The sequence below is a fragment of the Elephantulus edwardii genome, unplaced genomic scaffold, assembly GCF_000299155.1.
Source record: "Elephantulus edwardii isolate Elephantulus edwardi_28Jun2011 unplaced genomic scaffold, EleEdw1.0 scaffold00108, whole genome shotgun sequence".
NCBI classification, from domain to species: Eukaryota; Metazoa; Chordata; class Mammalia; order Macroscelidea; family Macroscelididae; genus Elephantulus; species Elephantulus edwardii.
Genome location: NW_006399858.1, coordinates 7,548,125 through 7,568,653, shown reverse-complemented (window position 1 = coordinate 7,568,653; position 20,529 = coordinate 7,548,125).

Genomic DNA, 20,529 nt, shown 5'->3' with positions numbered 1-20,529 from the left:
CTCCAGAGTAATACATCATATGATCATCTGACTCAAAATACCCCATGCCAGTCCATTTCATCTCTCCAATGCCTAATATGTCAATATTTATGCGTTCCATTTCTTACTTAACAATTTCTAATTTTCCTATATTCATGGTTCTCACATTCCATGTTCCAATCACTAGTGTCTGCTTACAACTGTTCCTCTTCCTTTGTATTTCCATACTTGAAATAAGACTCTACATGAAGAAAAAAAAATAAGATGGACTTGAACTGAAAAATTTTAAATTTTAAAACTTTAAAAACTACATACAAATGAATGACTATTCCTTTTCAAAGAAACCAAATTCACAGAGACAATGTCTTTCCCTTTGTTTTCTATTTCTGGGCTTTCTATCCTCCATCAGTCTTTCTAATGGATGCACTGTGGTTTACAATAGTAACTCTGCTCCTGCTCATTGCTGTCTAGTCGGATTTCCAAGGCTGTAAACTGAGAGGAGATTGCTCATCTTTCTCCCAGGGGGGCACTGGTGAATTCAAGCTACCAGAGAGGCAGTGCAAATCCCTATGGACTACTGGGTCCCTTTCTCACGATGTGTAACTAATTTCTCTAGTTCCTAAGCTCCCTTCATTGTTCCTCTCTTCCCTATATAGGGGCTTTTATGCAGAAGCAGGTGTATGCCAACGCTGCAGCTCATCTTGCAGGACATGTGAAGGAAACGCCACTCACTGCTTCTCTTGTGAAGAAGGCTTGGTGCTGGAGCAGGGGGTGTGCCTCAAAGCCTGTTCTGAGAGGCACGTGGCTATGGAGGGTGTGTGCAAGCCGTGCCCAGAGAACTGCCAGGACTGCATGCATGAGGAAACGTGCAAAGGTACTCAGGAGCATCCTTGGTGGTGAAGTGTGGCCATGCTGAGGCAGACCAGCTAGGGACAGACACCTGAGTCTCTCTGTCTTTACTGAAATGTGTCTACATCAGAGAAAATGACACATTGCTATTAGGGATTCTGCAAGCGAAGGTACACAGGAGCCCCTTTTTGCAAGATTGCCTTTACACACGAGCATTGGAGTCTCATTAAGCCCTGGTGACAATATGATAAGGATTCGGTTGGTAACTGAAAATGTTGGTGGTTCTATGGGGGAAATGATGTGTTTGTCCTCTTGCATCACCCTCCCCAGCTTTGGAAATTCCGTGGGGAAGTTTCACTCTGTCCTTTAGGGTCACTGTGAGTTGGAATCAACCTAACAGTAACAGTTTTAGGGTTTATTGAAGCCCATGAAAGATGAAAATGGCCAAGCACTCAACTACTAGCTGAAAGATTGGCACTGCAACCATACCTGAGGGATCTAACACAGATCTGGAGACCTGCTGCCTAGTGTCACAGACGTCTTGAAAAGAGTGGGAGAAAAATGTAGAATAAAACATTAAAAAAAATTAAAAGAAACAAACAAACGTAAAAAACATAAAAAAGACTAAGTGTTCTGGCCTAATAGAGATGGGTGGAACCCTGAAACTGTGGGCCTTAGTCACCTCTCAAGACTAGAGCTGAACTCGCCTCCCATGACTCAGTGGGATCTGGAATCAGCAGATCAATAGACAGGTTTAGGAGAAGAACACCAGGAAGAAACACGCTCTTTACAAAAACCCATCTTAGGAGTGAGGTCAGAAGGCAGCACTTCCAAGAGTTAAAGTCCATGGGCAGGGAGGGGTAGGAGGAAGGGTAAATACAAAAAAGAATCAAAGGGAAGAAATGAGTTGAGATGATGGTCGTTGGGTGGTGAGGATTGCAGTCAATCTCATGATAATAATGTGTATGATTGTTGAATGGTAAACTAATTTTCCCACTAACTTTTACCCAAATCATAAAAATCATTTTGAAATAAAAAAGGTCACAGCCTCTAAAATTCTAGAGAACACAGTTCTACTCTATGCACGTGTCTCTGTGAGTCTGAGTTGACTCCACAGCAACAAGAACTACAGATTGAGTACTTGAAAGTCCATGGGTTGTGTAACAGTTACACTCCACTACTAACCAGAGGGTTGACAGTTCAAGTCAATTCAGAGGCACACTGAGTCCTGGCACTTGACTTCTAAAATACCAATTGCTAGGACTCTTTGGGGCACAGTCCTACTCAGACACACACAGGTCCATTAGACAGTTGGCTGGACAACAGCTGGTTTGGTTTTGGTTTTATTGAGCACTTAGTGTGTGCCGATCACTAGGTGCTAAAGAACAGGTAAGACTCTTTTTAAAAACCCAAACAAACAAAAAAACAGGTAAGACTTTTATGTCCCAACTTTTGAGCACAAAATCTTCTATGAGAAACTGATATTAGACAACTAGACACAAAGGTAGTTGAGTATCATTGTTATAAAAAAAAAAAAGAGGGAAAGTTCAGGCAGCTACATGATGCTAAGAAAACAGACTATAAATAAATTTTGAGAGAGAGGTTTCTCTAAAATTATTTCCCAAAAATGACTGCCCAGTGTCCTTCCCAAAATAAGATAGATTATTTCTGTAGAGGCATCATATCAAAAGAATGCTCTTGGTGTGACCTAACATGTTTTCTCCCAAATAAGAAAATTAACACAAATAAACTCCTGATGGAATCTTCAGGTTGTCTATGTCTAGCCAGTTACTGTTCTACTATCAATGAACAAAAGCCAAACAATGCAACAATTCCAAATCTGTTTTCTGTATTGAACAGAGTGTAAAGAATACAAAATGAATTTTGAAATCTATAAATGTTTTTCAGGTTTTCCAGACAGTACCTTCAGCATCTTCACCACAGGGAGTCTGTCACAACTCTGCAATTTGTTGCAACTTGAAGGGTTGGGTTATTTCATGACTTAAAGCAGCACCATGGAGCTGGGTAACTCCCTGGGGCTTTCTGCTCCTAGGAGATCTAAGATCTGCCCCATAGGGGATCCCTACCCCCATAACAATTCCCTCTTCTCTCCTTCCCTGCAGAGTGTGTGCCCAATTTCTTCCTGTACAATAACACATGCTACCAGTCTTGTCCCCATGGCTTCTTCAAGGACTCCCGCCAGTGTGTCCCCTGCAATGAAAAGTGCCGGGAGTGCAGTGGCCCCAATGAGGATAACTGTGATGCCTGCATCAATGATGACTTGCTTTTCTACAATGGAAAGTGTTTGAATGAGTGTTCTGAAGGAACTTACGTTGATAAAGAGACTAAAAGTTGCAAAGGTAATGACTTCTGGAAAAGCTTGTGCTCCAGACTTTCTGGGGGCCATTGAGTCTGGATGACCTTCAAACTTAAAGCTTTTAAAAAACATGTCCCTGGAAATCATCTTTAAATCAAATATTTAACAACAAAACAATTCATTGCTTTCAAAGCAGAATCAACTCATACTTGATCCTCCAAGTGGGCTTTCAGAGACTAAATTGCATGGGAGGAGATTGGCCATCTTTCTCCTGTGGAGCAACTGTTGGATTCATATCACCTGCCTTTGGGTTGGCAGTGCAACTCCTTATTCACTCCAGAGCTCCCTAGTCAAACATTAACTTACCTTAGTCAGTAAAGAATATCTGCCTTAAGTATAGTATTCACTTAAGAACTATCAATAGAAGATTAAACTGACAATAGTAACTGGTTAGATAGGAACCTTAGTGGACAAGGAATTTATTTATGTTAACCAGGGAGGAGCAATTCAGAAAAAAGAGTGAGAAAAACTTAAAGTACAACTTAAAGAAAATTACCAGTGTCACTAAATTGTACATATAGGAATTACTGAATTGGAGGTGTCTGCTGAGTGTAGGAGGCTTGGTGGTCCAAAGGTTAAGTGCTCATCTGCTAATGTACCAGCGACATCACAGAAGAAAAGATCTGCTCCCATATATATTAGCCTTGAAACTCTATAGGGCAGGTCTTCTCTATCCCATAGAGAGATGCTGATTTGGAATCAACTCAATAGCACAGTGCAATAATATATTATCTTGCACTACTGATGAGTCAGTTTTGATTTACACCCCCCTCCAATGGTTCCTAAGACTACCCATCTTTCTCTCATGAAGCAGCATGAAGCAGATAGTGGGTTAGAATTGTCAACCTTTTGATTAGCAACCCAACACATCATGGACTATATGACCACTTGCTAGCTCTCTTTATCTCTCTTTTCCTTTCTCCCTCTCTCAAGCCATCTGATTTTAAAGTAAATAAAGGACTTCCAGGAAGCACAGACTCCCAAAAAGCTACTCAAGAATTTGAATTTATTTTGAGACAAAAAAGGCTCTAGACTTTGTGCAGTTCCAGATCCAGAGTGGTCTTTCCTCTGTTTTCTTTTCCATTCAAGCATATTTAAGAAATATTTTAATTGCTAAATTATTTCCGGGATTTGTTGAACCCTCAGTCATGTAACTTTTACTAGTGACAGATACCACCGGCTCTCCTGACCTCAGTGGCTGTAAGCCCCCCAAAAATCTTCTCAGGTGAAGATTTACTACGGAGATGAGTCTTCAAAGGTCACCAAAGATGGAAGATTTTTATTAAAATGTTGAGCAGTGACAGGTTTATAGCTGCATGAGAAAACTGTCTCAAAGCACTTCCTTGGTGCTTCTGATCTCTTTTGTTTGCTGCCCTAAAACCCTTTTCCCCTTAGATACCCTTGAGGATTTCTTGTTGTGCAGCGGTTAAGCCTTCAGCTGCTAACCATGAGATCATCAGTTAGCTTTTCTGCAGCAGGAAGACAAGGCAGCCTGCTTTTGTAAAGATGTCCAAGCTTAGAACTCTTGCTCTGGCCTACAGTGTTGCTAGGAGTTTAAACTGACAGCAATGGAGTTGGCCTTGTCGCTTTTAAGGATCAAGTCTTTTTTCTGGTCTCCCTCAGCACTTCCCCCCAACCCCTCGCCCCCATACTTCCCAGAAAGAATCTTTATATCTCTTTGTCTTTTTAACTCGAGTTTCCTGAGAGGTGCAGAAAGCGGGAAGTTTGAGTGTACACGAAAGCCCTTTGGAAGAAAGGCCTGATCATTTGCTTTCAAAACTGCTGTGAAGCACAGCTCTGCTCCGACTTGCATGGGGTGGCCAGGAGTTGGAATAGACTTGATACCAACTGAAAATATTAGTGACTCTGGCATTCCAGGAGCAAAGTGGAAGTCCATAGCAGTAAGGGTTATGATGGAGAGAGGGCCATGCACTAGTGTCAATATTAGTGTTCAACTTGCCGCAGTAGATTTGCACATACTATTTATACTGCTGTTTAGGTAATTACACTGTGGGTCTTACTAACATTTCCAAGGTGGCTGTTGCAGGAAAGAGACTATTTAAGAATTACCAAGAAAGGGGAATATTTTACAAGAAGAATACATCACCAAACTCTTAGTGTCACACTCGTGTCACCAACAAAAACCAGTTGTCAAGTCAACTTTAAGTCAAGGCAAGTCCTGTGTATCACAGTAGAACTGTGCCCTATAGGTTTTTTTTCAGTGACTGGTTTTTTGGAGTTAGATGTTAAGCTTTTCTTTCAAAGCACTTCTGGGTAGACCCAAATTCTAGTCTTTTGGTTAGCAGCCAAATGTATTAAGGATTTGTACCACCCAGGAACCCCTACTCATTGACACAGAAGATTGGACATCTCTGGAGGGAGGGTGAAGATAACTTTTGGGGGAATTAATTCCTTACTGAGGTTCTCTGCCCCGCTCTCACCCTGTCTGCTGCCCGCCTTGTCTGTAGATTGCCAGAAAACTTGTAAGAACTGCACGTCAGCAGGGGTCTGCACCACATGTCAAGAAGGGTTGAAGAAGGACCACCATGGGAACTGTGTGGAGTGTGCTGGGGTGGAATACTGGGACGAGAAGGCCCACAAGTGTGAGCCCTGTCATATCAACTGTTACCACTGCACAGGGCCCGCCAAGGACCAGTGTCGCACCTGTCCGAGGAAGACCCTTCTTCTTGGTGAGTGGATTTTCCTCCCAGCAGGAGTTTGTTATTCCCCTCTCTCTGGGTTTCTACTCTGCACTTTGTCTGCACACAGTAGATACTGGCTTCTTTCTTTTTTGATTTGTGACTTTGTGACATTAAAGGCATGTTCAACCCTTGGGTGACTCAGTGTCTCCAAGCGTAGCAGAGGCCATAGCACTCTGCCGCAGCTCTAACAGTAAGTATTTCGGTTTCCACCAGTGTCTGCATCATTGATAAATTGAGACCTGTCCACCAGTCTACACGCAGTCACTGTCCACCCTAGTAACTCACAGTGCCTGGCTTCCACACTACCAAGTTAAGCAAAAAACTGAGGAGGTGGGTGCATGCCTTAGAAGTCTGCAAAAGAATATGAGAAAAAGATGTCTTTTTTGTTTTTTTTTCTGACAGTCTAACCTTCTAATTCTAAGTGCTGTTAAAGAAGAAGAGCAAGTGTCCATCGAGCGCTGATGGATGAACAACCAGATGGCATGGAGCTTAGGAAATCAATGCTAACTCTATCATTTAGAATTCGGGGTCAAAAGTCTGCTGTCAGAAGGCATACACTCAAGACCAGAGCCGGAAAGTTGAAGTTGTAGAATTATGTCAGCATGATGGCCATGTGCTTTCTGCTTTCTTCAGGGACATCTTAGCTCGGGCCACCCCAAATATCAGCCTCTGCCTCATTGATGCTGGGGGGGGGGGTCCTTCCAGCTCCTTTTAGACCGCGGTTTCTGTTTTCTCCATTATGGCTAGTCTGGTGCTCTCTGATTTCCCTGAAGTCTTATTATCAGTTCTAATTCTTAGTATTCATCTTAGATCTCAATCATATCCATCAGCCCTAAAGGACATTGTCTTATCCCTCCTGCATCTTTCTACCCTCATACAACATGTGCTTTACGCCAAGGCAAACTCTTTTGCAGGCACGACGTGCGTGGAGGACTGCCCTGAGGGATACTTTGCCGATGAAGACAGCCACCAGTGTGGCACTTGCCACATCTCCTGCAGGACGTGTGAAGGGGAGCATAGCATGCAGTGCCAGTCCTGCAAGCCAGGCTGGTTCCAGCTGGGGAAGGAGTGCCTGAACATATGTCGGGAAGGGTAAGGGCTCAGCCCACTTTCTCTCACCCAACCCTTCAGCTGCTGCAGATGTTACTGTTGTTAGAACACCTACATCACCAACTCCAAGTCCTGGTCCAGTGGGAACTAAGATGAGGGCCCAGTCCAAGTCCAGTGGTCTCCATAGACTCTGAGCCAAGTAACAGTAATGGAAGAGAAAGAGGAGAGGTGGAGTGACCTTGTGCAATAACACAAAGGGTCAGGCAGTTAAATCAGACCTAATGCCTGAAGCCAAGCTTTAACTAATAACTTAAAGGAAACAGGCAATCATAAGATGCAAGGAAGACATTCTTCTCTGGGAGAAGTCCAAGACCAGCAACAGAGATGCTTTCTTTCTACAGTTGGATTTATTCTGATTCAGATATAAGTTTAAGCAATGCATGTGGAACACTGATTTTACCAAAGGGCCAATCTCAGTTAAAAGTCTCCTTTTATACCCCATTAATTTGCCAGCCAGTCATATCCCACAAACCCACAAATTTTAGACGTATTTATAATAATCAGTTTAGACAGACCAATTGTATCCTTCTAGAAGCCTTTCACAGATAAGGGCTCTCTATTCCTTTTCTATTAGAAAAAATCAGAGTAGTGTGTTCATTAGGAGTTCTGGTCGCTAGCATATTTGGAAGGAGATTTGGCTGAGTTCTTCCTCCCTCATAGACATCCCCAACAGAAAGAAAAAGGGCAAAGAGCTGCGCTCCCAGAATCTCCTTCCCATCTGGCAACCTAGGGTGCTGATAGTGTCCAAAATCAATTCAAAAGGTTTATTTGAAACAGCATAATAATATGTTTGGCTGCTACTCATAAGATCAGTGGTTCAAATCCACCAGCTGCTGTGGAAAAAGAGAAGAGAATGTCTCCCGAATGTTACTATTTACAGCCTTGAGCTAGTCACCCCATCAGAAGTCTGTGTAACTTTTGTCCTTTCCCTATTGCTAACTAGAAATACAGCATTTTTATTCTCTTCTACCCTTTACCATTTGCTCTCTTAATCACTCATCTTAGTGCTATCTATTGCCTTGAATTTTCTTTACATCATTCATTCATTCAATCATTCAACAAATATTTAATAGTATATCGAAATTTGAGGGTGAAGAAGAGAAAGACTTTGACCCTCATGAGCTTATATGCAATTATTTATGTCTCTTGGGACAAAAAAGTTATAATATCCTGGGAGAAAAATCTTTTCATTTTCACACATATTACTACAACATTGAACACAGAGCCACATATGTTAATTGTTAGGTACTGTCAAGTCAAATAGAACTCCTAGTGACCATCTTCTGTGCCACCCTCATCATCTCTGACACACTCAAACTCACTGCTGCAGTCACTACGTACAGTCCATCTCATCGAGTGTCTTCTTCTCTTTCACTGATCCTCCACTGACTTCTGAGCATGACGTTGCTTCCCAAGGAATAACCTCTCCTAGCAGCATGCCCAAAGTCTGTGAGGTGAAGCTTCACTATCCCTACCTCAAAGGGGCCAGCCTCCTCTGTGGCTGCACTTTTCCCAAGATATACCTGTTTGTTTTTTTGGCAATCCATGAAGTATTCTAACATGTTAATAACATATACTGACATTGGTTTTGGTTTTATAGTCAGTGAAGAAGAGTGTTTGCAAGACAGGATTGGGGTTGTTCTCTGCCTTTGCTTTTCTTCTTCACCCTATTAAGTGCCTTAAGAGATTTGGATTCCTTGTAAAGAATTTCCATCTTCCTCAAAACAAGTCATTAAATACTTTCAAGCATGAAATGGCAAAACAAAGTAAAAAAAGTGCTATCATACTCTCCTCTAAATAAATTTTAAACCATGGAATTAAGTACATAATTGTTCCACAAAGCGTGAGGTTACCAGTTCTGGGGAGAAGTATAGGTTACTACACTATAATGGGATAAAAATGGGATATTAATAAGGTATAAATTGAAATATTTAACATAAATCATTCCCTTTGTAAATATCAATACTTCATATGCATTAGGTCACCTTCATGTGTTAAATGTCTTTGCTTTGAAAAGGCAGGCGTAGATTTCTCTGCATTCTGTCCTAATGTACATAATTATGTTGGTGCATAATTGGATCCACAATCAATGCCCATGGAAAAAGAAATCAGACAACATATTATTGCATTGGACAAATCTGCAAAAGTCTTCTTCAAAGTGTTGAAAAGAAGGAATGTCACTTTGAGGGTTAGGGTGTATTTCACCCAAGCAGTGGTATTTTCATTTGCCTCCTATGATGCAACTTGTTTTGGTTGAGGGTCTTGTGGAATGTTTGGTTGTTTTTGATGTAAGCCTCTTATTTAGAGTCAACACCACTTTCTGGAGGGCTTTTGTATTTAAATAAATAAGTTAGGCCCTCAGGCCTAGTGTAATTATAATTTGTAGAAACATTCTTCTCCTTAGTGCAGCACTGGTCTGTCAATTTGCTATACTGAGGTAATCTGGAGTGGCTATGATGCTGAACTCTGTGACATTGGGGTGTTGAATACCATAATAGTTATCCATGGCGTACAGTGTTTGGTGGAGCTCCCAGATTAAGACATGTATGGAAGCAGGAGTGGCATCCACTTCCTAAACAACATGCCTCTGGAAACTCTATAACTTTGAGAAATGACGGCAGTTACAGAAAAACTTCAGGTCTTTTGTTCCTAGGGTCACTATGAGTCATTATCAACTCAATGGCAATCAACAATAACAACAATAGTCGTAAGGAGTTGTGCCAACTCAAATACATGTGGTTTGAATCTACCTGCTGCTCCATCAAAGAAAGATGGACAGTTTCCTTTCGTGTGATTTACTGCCTCTGAAAACCTACTGACTGTCAGCTGTGGGTTGGTTCTGAATTAATGGTATACAACAACATCATCGATTTTCTACACCCCAAGTTTCTTTAAGACTGTGAGGTTCAAAAGATCTGATAGTCTCATCATACAGATGAGTCGTAACAGTAAGTAATAGCATTGTATTTCTTTTGTTTTTATCTTCATGCTTTGCTTGAGCCCACCGTGTCAATCCACCTTGTTGAAGATCTTCCTCTACTTCTCTCACCCCTCTACCTTTCCAAGAACGATTTCCTTTTCCAAGACCTGGCTCCTCCTGACCACATGCCCAAAGTATGTGAGGATTGCAGACAGTAAACAAGGTTTGGTTTTCCACAAGCTGGGTACCTGTGTTCCCTAAGATCCACGATAGGTGGCTATGCAGAAGCATTCCCAGGTATGCCAGCAGTTTTCAACATGCTAATGCAACCAAAATAAGTTAAAAAAAATCTACTAGAGTCAGTATATTTGCACTAGAGAAACTCCATATATACCTTTAAATTTCTAGAAGGACTTCAATGTCGTGATGGCCAGAGATGCTGAGAAGATTAAATCACCTCTAGAAATTTATCTTGGTCAATAATCTATTTTTCCTATCTTTGAAAAATCTTCATTTACCTTCAACAAAGATGATAAAGCTTCATCTCACATACTTTGGCATGTTACTAGGAGAGGTTAGAATATTCCTTGGAGAATCAAAATTGGGAAGGTGGAGGGGTGGCAAAGGAGAGGAAGACCCTTGATCAAGTGTGTTGACACAGTGACTTCGGCAATGGGCTTGAATGTGTCAGAGATTGTAAGGATGGCACAGGATTGGACAGGGTTCAGATCAGTTGTTCATAGGGTCTCTATGAGTCGTACTTGCCTTGACTACACCTAACAACAACAATATAATGCAATATTATAGGAAGCTATGATGGCCTAAGGTGCGCCTGATACAGGCCATGGTCTTCGCAATCACTTGTTATGAATTAGAGAGTTGGACAATGACTAGGGAGGATAGAAGGACAATTGATGCCTTTGAGCTGTGGTGCTGGAGAAGAGTATTGAATGTAACTTGGACTGCCAAGAAAGCAAACAGATTCATCCTGGAGAGGGTTAAGCCTGGCTGCTCCTTGGAGGCAAGGATTCTGAGGCTTCATCTGACATACTTTGGACATGTTGTAAGAAGGGACCGGTCCTTGGAGAAGGACATCATGCTTGGGAGGGTTGAAGGAACAGCGCAGAAGGGGGAGACCCTCTATGAAGTAGTTTGATTCAGTAACTGGGGTAATGGGGGCAGGTGTGTCAGAGACAGTGAGATTGGTGCAGGACAGAGCAGGGTTTAGGGCTGTACACAGGGTCTCTATGAGTCACAGATGACTTGACAGCACATAACAACAACATGATGGCCTAGTGATAAGAAGGTGTACTTCAATCCCAAAAGTTCACATCCACCAGGCGTTCTGTGGGAGAAGAATGGGAAATCTCCTCCCATGCTATTAACTGTCTCTGAAAACCCACTGGAGGGTCAGCTATAAGTCAGTTCTGACTCAATGACATGCAACAATAACAATAACAACAATGCAGTACTAGAGAGCTCTGGTAGTTTCACGGTAAGAAACTGTGCTGCCAATCGAAAGGTACATGGTTCAAATCCACTAGCTGCTTCACAGAGACAGATGGGCATTCTTCTCCCATGTGATTCATTGCCTCTGAAAGCCACCTGAAGGGTTAACTATGGGTTGGTTCCAACTCAATGGCACCTAAAAACAACAACAATGAAGGATTATTTCTAGTAGAGTTATGGATAACAGATCAATTCAAAGCACACTGTCTTCTATCATTAACTCTTTGGTCTTCAATACTTTGTCAATTCTGTGAACCCCACAGGTTTTTATCTGAAATGGAACTATTTCTTAATGAGTGTCTCGAGTCAGTTCAGACTCAGTTTCAAGTTATTCTAGCTACTGTGAACCACACTTAGATCCATCTGGGATATCTGTTTTTCTTTGTACATCTTATTGTCATTAATATATCTTACATATGTTAAAATATATCTGTAAGTCTGGTGGCCTAGTTTCTGGTGAGAAACTGCACTACAATCCCAAAAACACACAGTTCAAATCCTCCAGCTGATCCTTGAGAGAAGGATGGGCAATCTCTCTCTCTCTCTCACACACACACACACACACACGCGCGCAAACCCCATACAATTAAACTGCCTCTGAAAACCTGCTGGAGGGTCAACTATGGGTCAGTTCTGACTCAATGGTACACAACAACAATAAGTGTATATGTAATGTTTCCAACACCCAAAGAAAACCAAATATTGGATTAATGAAACTACTGATAATAATAAAAGGCAATAATAATGGCTTAAGAAAAATTTAGAATTCTGTCAGAACCAACTTAAAAATTAGTTGTCAGAATGGAATACAAGCTGTAAGAAGGTGACTATGACAGAGTATATGACAAAGTAGATCTGTCTTCCAGGCTCCTCCATGCTGTAATCTTTATGGAAGTGTACAGTTCAGACTTTATCCTACAGAGAAATCACAATCAGTGATTTCAAACCACCAACCTTTCAGTCAGCACCCAAGCACTTAATGAGTATCTAAATCACTGTGATTATTACTAATGTACATTAAGGTGCTCTAATACATCAGACAGCTAACAGAAAGTTTTGTGGCTTAAATCCACCCACTCTATGCAAGAAAAGTGGGCAGTCTCCTCCCACAGAGATTCACAGAACTCTGATGGAGGGTCACTATGAGTCAGACTCAACCTCGTGGCAGTAAGTTTGGTTTTTTCAGTATCTATTGACTATTTAAAGGCGGCCAGGTATCGTTGCAATGATTTTCCCCACGATGTTATTGTTAAGTGCCACTGAGTCAGTCCCTACTCATAGCAACATGATTTATGAGGGAATGAAACACGGGCTAGTCCTGCACCTTCCTCACAATCACTGACAGGAGTAATTAATATCATTCTTTATCATAACTTCTCTGTGACTTCTTGCTGCCAGAGAGCATAGTGGTGCGTGCACGCGCAGGTATTATGGCAAGCTTTTGGAGTCGAGTGCTTTTTGGAGCTTGTGTTTGATGTACAGCACTGCTTTGCCCCCAGGAGCGAGGCAAGCCAGGCTTGGCCTAGGGTTTAAGGCAGAAGGGGGCTTTAAGCCCCAAAGGGAGAGGTGACATAAGGCGGCCATGTTCTTCCTGATTGGCTCCTCCTAGGGTTTCTGTTCAAATTGTTTTCCTGTCAAACATTCTTCTAGGTGGTATAGCACTGGTCTATGCATTGCTGTACAGAGGTAACTCGTGGTTGCTGTGATGCTAAACACTGTGACACTGATGTGTCAAACGTGGTAATGGTTGCCCATGGTGGAGAGTGTTTGCTGGAGCCTCCCAACTAAAACAAGCCTGGAAGCAGGAGCAGCATCCACTTCTGAAATGGCTTGCCTCCGGAAACTCTATGTATGAACAGTGCTCAGGCCTTTTGTTCATAGGGTTGCTATAAGTCATCTACAACTCGACAGCAGCTAACAACAACATCATTATACTAGTTTATTTACAAAATTTGAATACATTCATTTTCACACTAGCTCCTTCCCATCTCCCTAACCCCCACCCATCAAATTGTATGATCCCTTGATTAGCCCCCCTCCCCCACACATCCTCACCCCGCTGCTTCCACCCTCCCTCCCCTCCTTGAATCCTCATTTTGGGTACTAGTACTAACCCCATATCACAGAGGAGGGACTTGAAGCACAGAGAAGCTGAGTGACTTGCCCAGGCTCACCCAGCCCATTCACCAGCAGTCTGGGATTTGAACCTGCGCAATCATTAATTTCTATACCCACAGTGAGATGCACTCTTCTCACTTTCTGTCTGTAATTCTGTCTCCCATTGTGCTTGTACTTCTCTGTGTCTTCCCTTGCTATAGCGACACTGTGCTGGTCATTCCCTTGTTGTCTATTGTTTTTCCATTAACCCATCTAACATGTCAGTTATCTATTTTCTAGTTTTTCTTCACCTCTCTTTCCCTTCTCATCCTGGTAACCAACCAAGAATGATTCTATCCACACAGTAACTTTTCTTTAGCTTTTTGTATTTGTGATCTTATATAATATTAATGTTTGATTCTGAAAGTGAAAGAAGCAAGCCCCAAGTAGGTACCAGTTATTGAAGCTGTGATAACACAGGGTGCTCTGCTGGCAGAGTCTATGGCAAATTGTACTACTCGCCCAAAGGGAGTGTGTTTCTGGGAGAGAGATGGAAAGTCTCTTCCTGTTGTGTTTGAAACTTCTGAAACCCAGTAGAGGGTTGTGCTGAGTCAAACTTGACTCAGTACCAAAGAGTTTTGAGCTGAGAAATATTGAGGATCAGGGAAAGATAGGAAGATCTTCAACAGGATGGATTGACACAATGACTGTGACAATTGGCCAGACCATATCAGAGATCTTGAGGATGAACAGGGAAAGGCGCAAGAGTCAGATCTCTTGTTCACAGCTAATTCAGTGGCACCCAACATCAGAAACAACACGTGTGATAGAGCACCTGGGACTATATGATAGAGAGCCCGGGTATGTGTGATTGAGTGCCTGGGTGTGTGTGATAGAGTGCCCAGGTGTGTGTAATAGAGTGCCCAGGTGTGTGTGATAGTGTCTAGGTGTGTGTGGCTGTGTGTGATAGAATGTCCAGGTGTGTGTGATAGTGTCTAGGTGTGTGTGGCTGTGTGTGATAGAATGTCCAGGTATGTGTGATAGAATACCTGGGTATGTGTGTGATAGAGTGCCTGGGTCTGTGTGATAGAAGGATGGCAACTTGAATTCATTCAAAGACATGTACAGTTTCTCTCTGTAACATGTGAGGCCACCTGAGGTGCAATCAGCTTGACATCAGCTTTTCTATATCTGCTGGGGACTAGGTCCTCTCCTGAGTGTTATCTAATTTAACCCTCACAAATATTAGGGGATGTATTGTCATGCCAAATCCACAGATAAGGAAACTGAGAATCATTGTATTTGTTATTAACTGAGTCTGATTATGAATGACTCTAATCAGTAGAACTTGTATGTAGCTCTGTCTGACACCATGGCTTTCCCACCACACTAATTTAAGCGCCAAGCTTCATCTTCATGTTTGCTCCCCCTTTGCTTTCAGATATTATGCAAACACTGCAACTGGACAATGTGAGCGGTGCGACAAGAGCTGCAAGACGTGCCAGGGTCCCCTGCCTGCAGACTGTCTGTCCTGCGATATCTTCTTCTTTCTGCTTCGCTCCCAGGGACAATGTTATAGCACCTGCCCAGAGCATTACTATGCAGATGAGAGCACACAGACCTGTGAGAGATGCCACCCAACATGTGACAAATGCAAAGGTGAGAGGGACGCATTCCTGCATGTGCGCATGGGAGGTGAAAGGGTTTCCCCTCTGCTCAACCCTTCTCACCCTTCTTCCACCCTTCTTTGCTCTCGTCACATCCCTCACTCAACACCAGTTGCCTCCACCATCAGTGCCCGCTATTCCTCTTAGATTTTCTGGTCCCCTCAGTCCTGGGCTGCTCCTGCCCCACGCAGTTACTTCTACATATTTCGCCCCCTCCATGCACAGCCCACAAAACACCCACCTTCTCCTCCACTACATGTCCACCTTCTCTGTCTTACTTCTCTACCTGTTGTTGTTATGTGCCACCAATTTGCTTGCGACTCATAGCAACCCTCTGTATAAGAGCCCTAAACTCTGCTCTATCCTGTGCCAACCTCACTGCCTCTGACACACCTATCCTCATTACCCCAATCACTGAATCAATCCATCTCATCGAGGGTCTTCCTCTCTTATGCTGTTCCTCCAACCTCCCAAGCATAACACCCCTCTCCAAGGACTGGTCCTGCCTTGCAAAATGTCCAAAGGATGTCAGAGGAAGCTTCAGAATCTTTTATTCCAAGGAGCAGCCCGGCTTCACCCTCTCCAGGACAAACCTGTCTGTTTTTTCCTCTACCTACTGAACTTAAAATTATTCCAAGGATTTATGTTTATTTTCATTATTTCAACTGTGTAACACTTCAGCCTCACACTCTTTGAAGCTTTATTTGTATTTTTCAGATACTTGTCTGTTCCAGAGTTTCTAAAAATCCACAAATCAAAACATAAACACAGTCTATGGATTGCCCATCTTTCTCCTAGTGAAATCACTGAGGGGTTTGAACCCCCTACCTTTGGGTTGGCAGAACAACTCTCTACCCACGAGGCCACCAGAGCACCCTTTCCTCTGATAGTCATTGTTTTTGAAAGAGACTCACAAGCCAAACCTTCATTCCTATGTTTGATATCATGAATCTTCTGTCTCATCTCCTGCCCAGCCCACCTGCCTCAATGTAGATAAACTTTAGTTTAGTCTTTAGGTTGCTTGTTTAGTGTTTCTTTAATCTGACCTTTTTCTCTATTTTCCCTCTGTTTGTTGTCAATTCTCTTAGTCATCCTTTTGAAGAAGCCATAAACGCAGCCCCCAACTGTGTTCTTAACCCCCTCACCCCCAGGTCACTCTAGAATATAATGTTACTGATCTTTCTAAAACTCAAATCTGCTCATTTTCCTCCATTGCTTGCTATAAAAAGATGATCACATTTATTTCTTTTCGATATTTAACAAAGAAATGTGCTCACAATGTTATCATTATGAAATTCATTTAGGTGTGTGTTGGTCTCTGATAGCAAACATTCTGGTTCTCTTTTAGAAATTATCTTGGTGACAGAAATTATCTTTCATCATCTTATGTCTTTATCCATTGTTAGCTATTGTTGTCAGAGGCCATTGAGCTAGTACAACCATAGAAACACTCTGCACCATAGATCAAACCCTGCCCAGACCGGCACCATACCGTAATATGCAATTTTATCATAAGTTTTTTTTTGTGTTGCATTTTAATCTGTCACATCCATCTTGCCCACAAACTGAGCCCTTCAAGGGCAAGGACCGTAATATTTATTTATACCGACTGTGCCTCGTTCAGAATATAAATGCTCATATTAATGTAAAGGAGTGAATGAATGAATGAAAACATACTAATACTAATACTAATACTAATACTAATACTAATACTAATACTAATGGATTTTAAGTAACTAGAAACTTTGTAGTAATTAAATCTTCAAATATGCGTCTCTACTATTGCCTCCACTTTTCTGTAATTTTTATTAAAAGAAATACAGAGTTTCTTACTGTCTCCTACTTGCTCTTTTATACTTGTATCTCTTTCCTTCTCTATAGTCTATGTCAGGTTAATTCTTTAGTATTCTTTTACACTCCTCAAGTTTTCTTTGTTAATTTTAAAATTCATCCCATCTATTATTTTTGTTTATTCATTGTAATGACTATACTGTCTAATCTTTAAAGTGTTTAATTAATTTTTGTGAATACCCTCTTCTAGTTTACATCTTCCTGCTCTTATTTCACAGTTTTATCATTTTTTATAGAGATTACGCTTTCAATTAGCTTTGGACATCTTAAATATACTTCTTTTTTTAAAAACATGTCAGACTTTCAATGACATTCCTTTCATCTGAAGTAAATTCTAATTGCTGGTTGTATTTGCTGTATTTTTTGAGCATTCATTATATTCATATACTTTAGCATTCAGGCTTTTTGCTCTTGTACGGGAGGTGGTGTTTTTGTTTCTTCTTGCCTCCTTTACTCGCATTGTGTTCCGTTCTCCAGGCTGATAAATTCTCCCTGCTCCCTCCAGCCTGGAACTCAGTCCAGAAACATAGTCCTGATACAAACAGGCCAACAAGCAGCTCCAGGGAGGTAAAATCTGTGAAGACAAGAGTCCACCCTGACACCAGCTTTAATCCCTGAAATGGGCTCTTGGCTCAGTTTTTTTTTTTTAATTGTTATTTTAATGAAAGAATACAGAAAAGTTGAGTTTTGATTCATTCATTGTTGCACATTTCCCCCATCTCCCTTCCTTCCCCCTCCCCAGTTCACTTTTTAAAATAAAATTCTTTATGTTAATTGTGACTTTAACAATATGTTTGCAGAAAAGTTAGATTTTCTTTCATTCATTCATTGTTGCACGTTTTAACCTCTCCCCTCCCCTCCCTTCTCCTCCCCTCCCCGTCTCCCAGTTTCTTTTTTTAATATTCATTCATTGTTGCACATTTACCTTCCTCTCCCCCTTCCCCCGGGTCCTCTTTGCAATGTACTTCTTATTCTGGGCTGTTGTCATATCTATAATGTCTAATCATAGATTCCTTTTAAACAGTTCTTTCCTTCATCTGTTCCAATGCAGTGTTCATTGTGTATTTCCTCTTTTCTTAGTTTCCCCTAGACCCCCATATCAGTCTTGTTTTATAACAATGCTGTTATGCAGTATTTGCCCTTTTGAGACTGAGATATTTCACTCAGCATAATGTCCTCCACAGTCACCTATGTTGTGTAATATTCTATGAGTTCCTTGTTCTTCAGTGTTGCATAATATTCCATTGTGTGACTATAACATATTCTGGGCATTTCATACAAAGATAATCATACTCTGTGTGACCTTTTGTGGCTGGTTTCTAAAGCTTGGCATGATGTTTTGAGGCTTATCAACCTTTTATCATGCAATGCATCAGTAATGCAGTTTTCTTTTCTTCCCAGTTGGTGATGCATATCCCATTCCACATTGTTAACTGCAATACTACACAATATCTGCGCATACATGCATTTTACAATGGCCTTCCATTTACCTAGTCCAATAAAGTGTTTGTTATCTATCTGGTAATTTCATACTCTCCTCCTCTACCCTGTAACCATACTATTTTTTTATGGCATTGGTCTTAAATGGTATTTGTCCTTTGTGACTAAGTTATTTCACTCAGCATAAAGGCCTCTAGACTCTATGAACTGTGCTCGACTTGATGGTAATCAACAACAGACAACCATCAGTGTGATTGTTAGGGATTTTTTTTTAGGATTTAAAAAAGTTAGTGATGGTGTAAACAATTCAAAGGATTATAAATTCTCTTTATTTGGGGTTGATATGTTTGAGGTGGTTAAGGATGATGGTTTTGTGCATTCTCAGCCTTAAAAGTTTATTGTCAAGTTTCGCAGAGATGGCATTCAAGCATTGAATATTTGGGTGAGACCGGAGTCATCCCGAGTATTTTAACAGTCTGAGTTGGGCTGCTAACTCAAGGATGGCACCTCTCTGGGGGCTTGAATCCACCCCCAGCGTCTTCTCAGCTCCTCCGGAAAAAAATGCACAATCCCCTCCAGTGTGATTTACAGCCTCCAAAAACCTGCTGCAGGGTCAGCTGTGGCTGAGGGCGAAGAGTTTGGGCTTGAATTTTCCTGTGTTTTAGTTAAACCTATAGCTTGTCTGCTTGAAGCTGTCAAATTTAAAAAAAACAACCACAAGTCCTGACTTTGACGTAGAGAAGTTTTGTTCAGAAAGAAAAGGAGGAAGAGGAAAGGAATTATAGTAACAGTGGGGAGACACGGATGCCTACAACAGGAGAACACTCAGCCCAGCCCACAGATCTGCAAGGTTAGACTGTGGGGGGAGGGGTGGGCAGGGAGAAAAGTGCAACAATGAATGAATGGAAATAAAAAAAAAATTGATAAGCAATGTAGAAGTGTGAAGAAAGTACACAAATTTAGGGGTTAGGTAAGGTTTTTTTAAAGAAATGATATTTAATCTGAGATAAGAAGTATGAATACATTGAAATGGCATAAGAGAAAGAAAAAAAGGCATTTGAGACAGAGTTAACAAAATATTTCTGGACCTTTTGGCATAATATGGCATAACACATTTAAGGAACTTAAATTTTGATATGACTGGACTGTATCAAGTAAGGCTGAAGATGATATAAAATATATCTGGTTCAATAATCAGAAGTTAGATTTTTACTTTTTTTGTTTAGTCTTTTGGATCTATTTTTGTTTTCATGCAGAAATAATGGAAAGCAATTAAAAAGAAATGATGAAATAAAAAAAAATAAAAAGAGTTAGACAAAGGCATTTTCTTTCATGGAGACTGAGGGTAAACAAGGCCAGAAAAACTCGGTGTGGGGAAGTGAGGGGAGCCACTGACATCACTGAAGAAAGGTCAGTCTATTCTCAGGGGACAGGGGGTGATGTCCCGAGCTCAGGGTGGGCCAACAGTCAAGGACCCGCAAAAGGAGAGAAAATTAAGCAAAATCTGGTGAAGAAACATCTTGTTTCTGGTGGATCAGTAGAATAAGCAATTCAGTTACTCATCTATCGACTCAAGGAGTCATATAAGTTGTTTGGCCTCATCATAGGTTTACATCCAGGAGCCAGATCAAAGTCAGAGGGGAAAAGGTACTCTTTGCAGTGAGCTCTTTTCCTGAACAGAGAGCAAGCGTAGGGCAGTTCTTGACCACTACTATTTGTCAGTATTATGAGATTCAGGTAAAATTCAATATTAACAAAGTTCTTCATCTATGATGCTATTTGTTTTGTCATCCTTTCTTCCCTCTGCCTCACATATCCTTTGCCAGCTAGGCAAACTTTGTGCTGTTTTCTGGTTTGGAGACACATAGATTACAAAAACTAGGGACAAGTTTTCTCTTGTTGTTTTTGTTAGGTGTCATCGAGTCAAGTACGACTCACATCGACCCTGAACAGGTGATGTAAACCTTGTCCTATCCCATGCCATCCTCATCAACTCTGACACACTAGAGTCCATTGCTGAAGTCACCG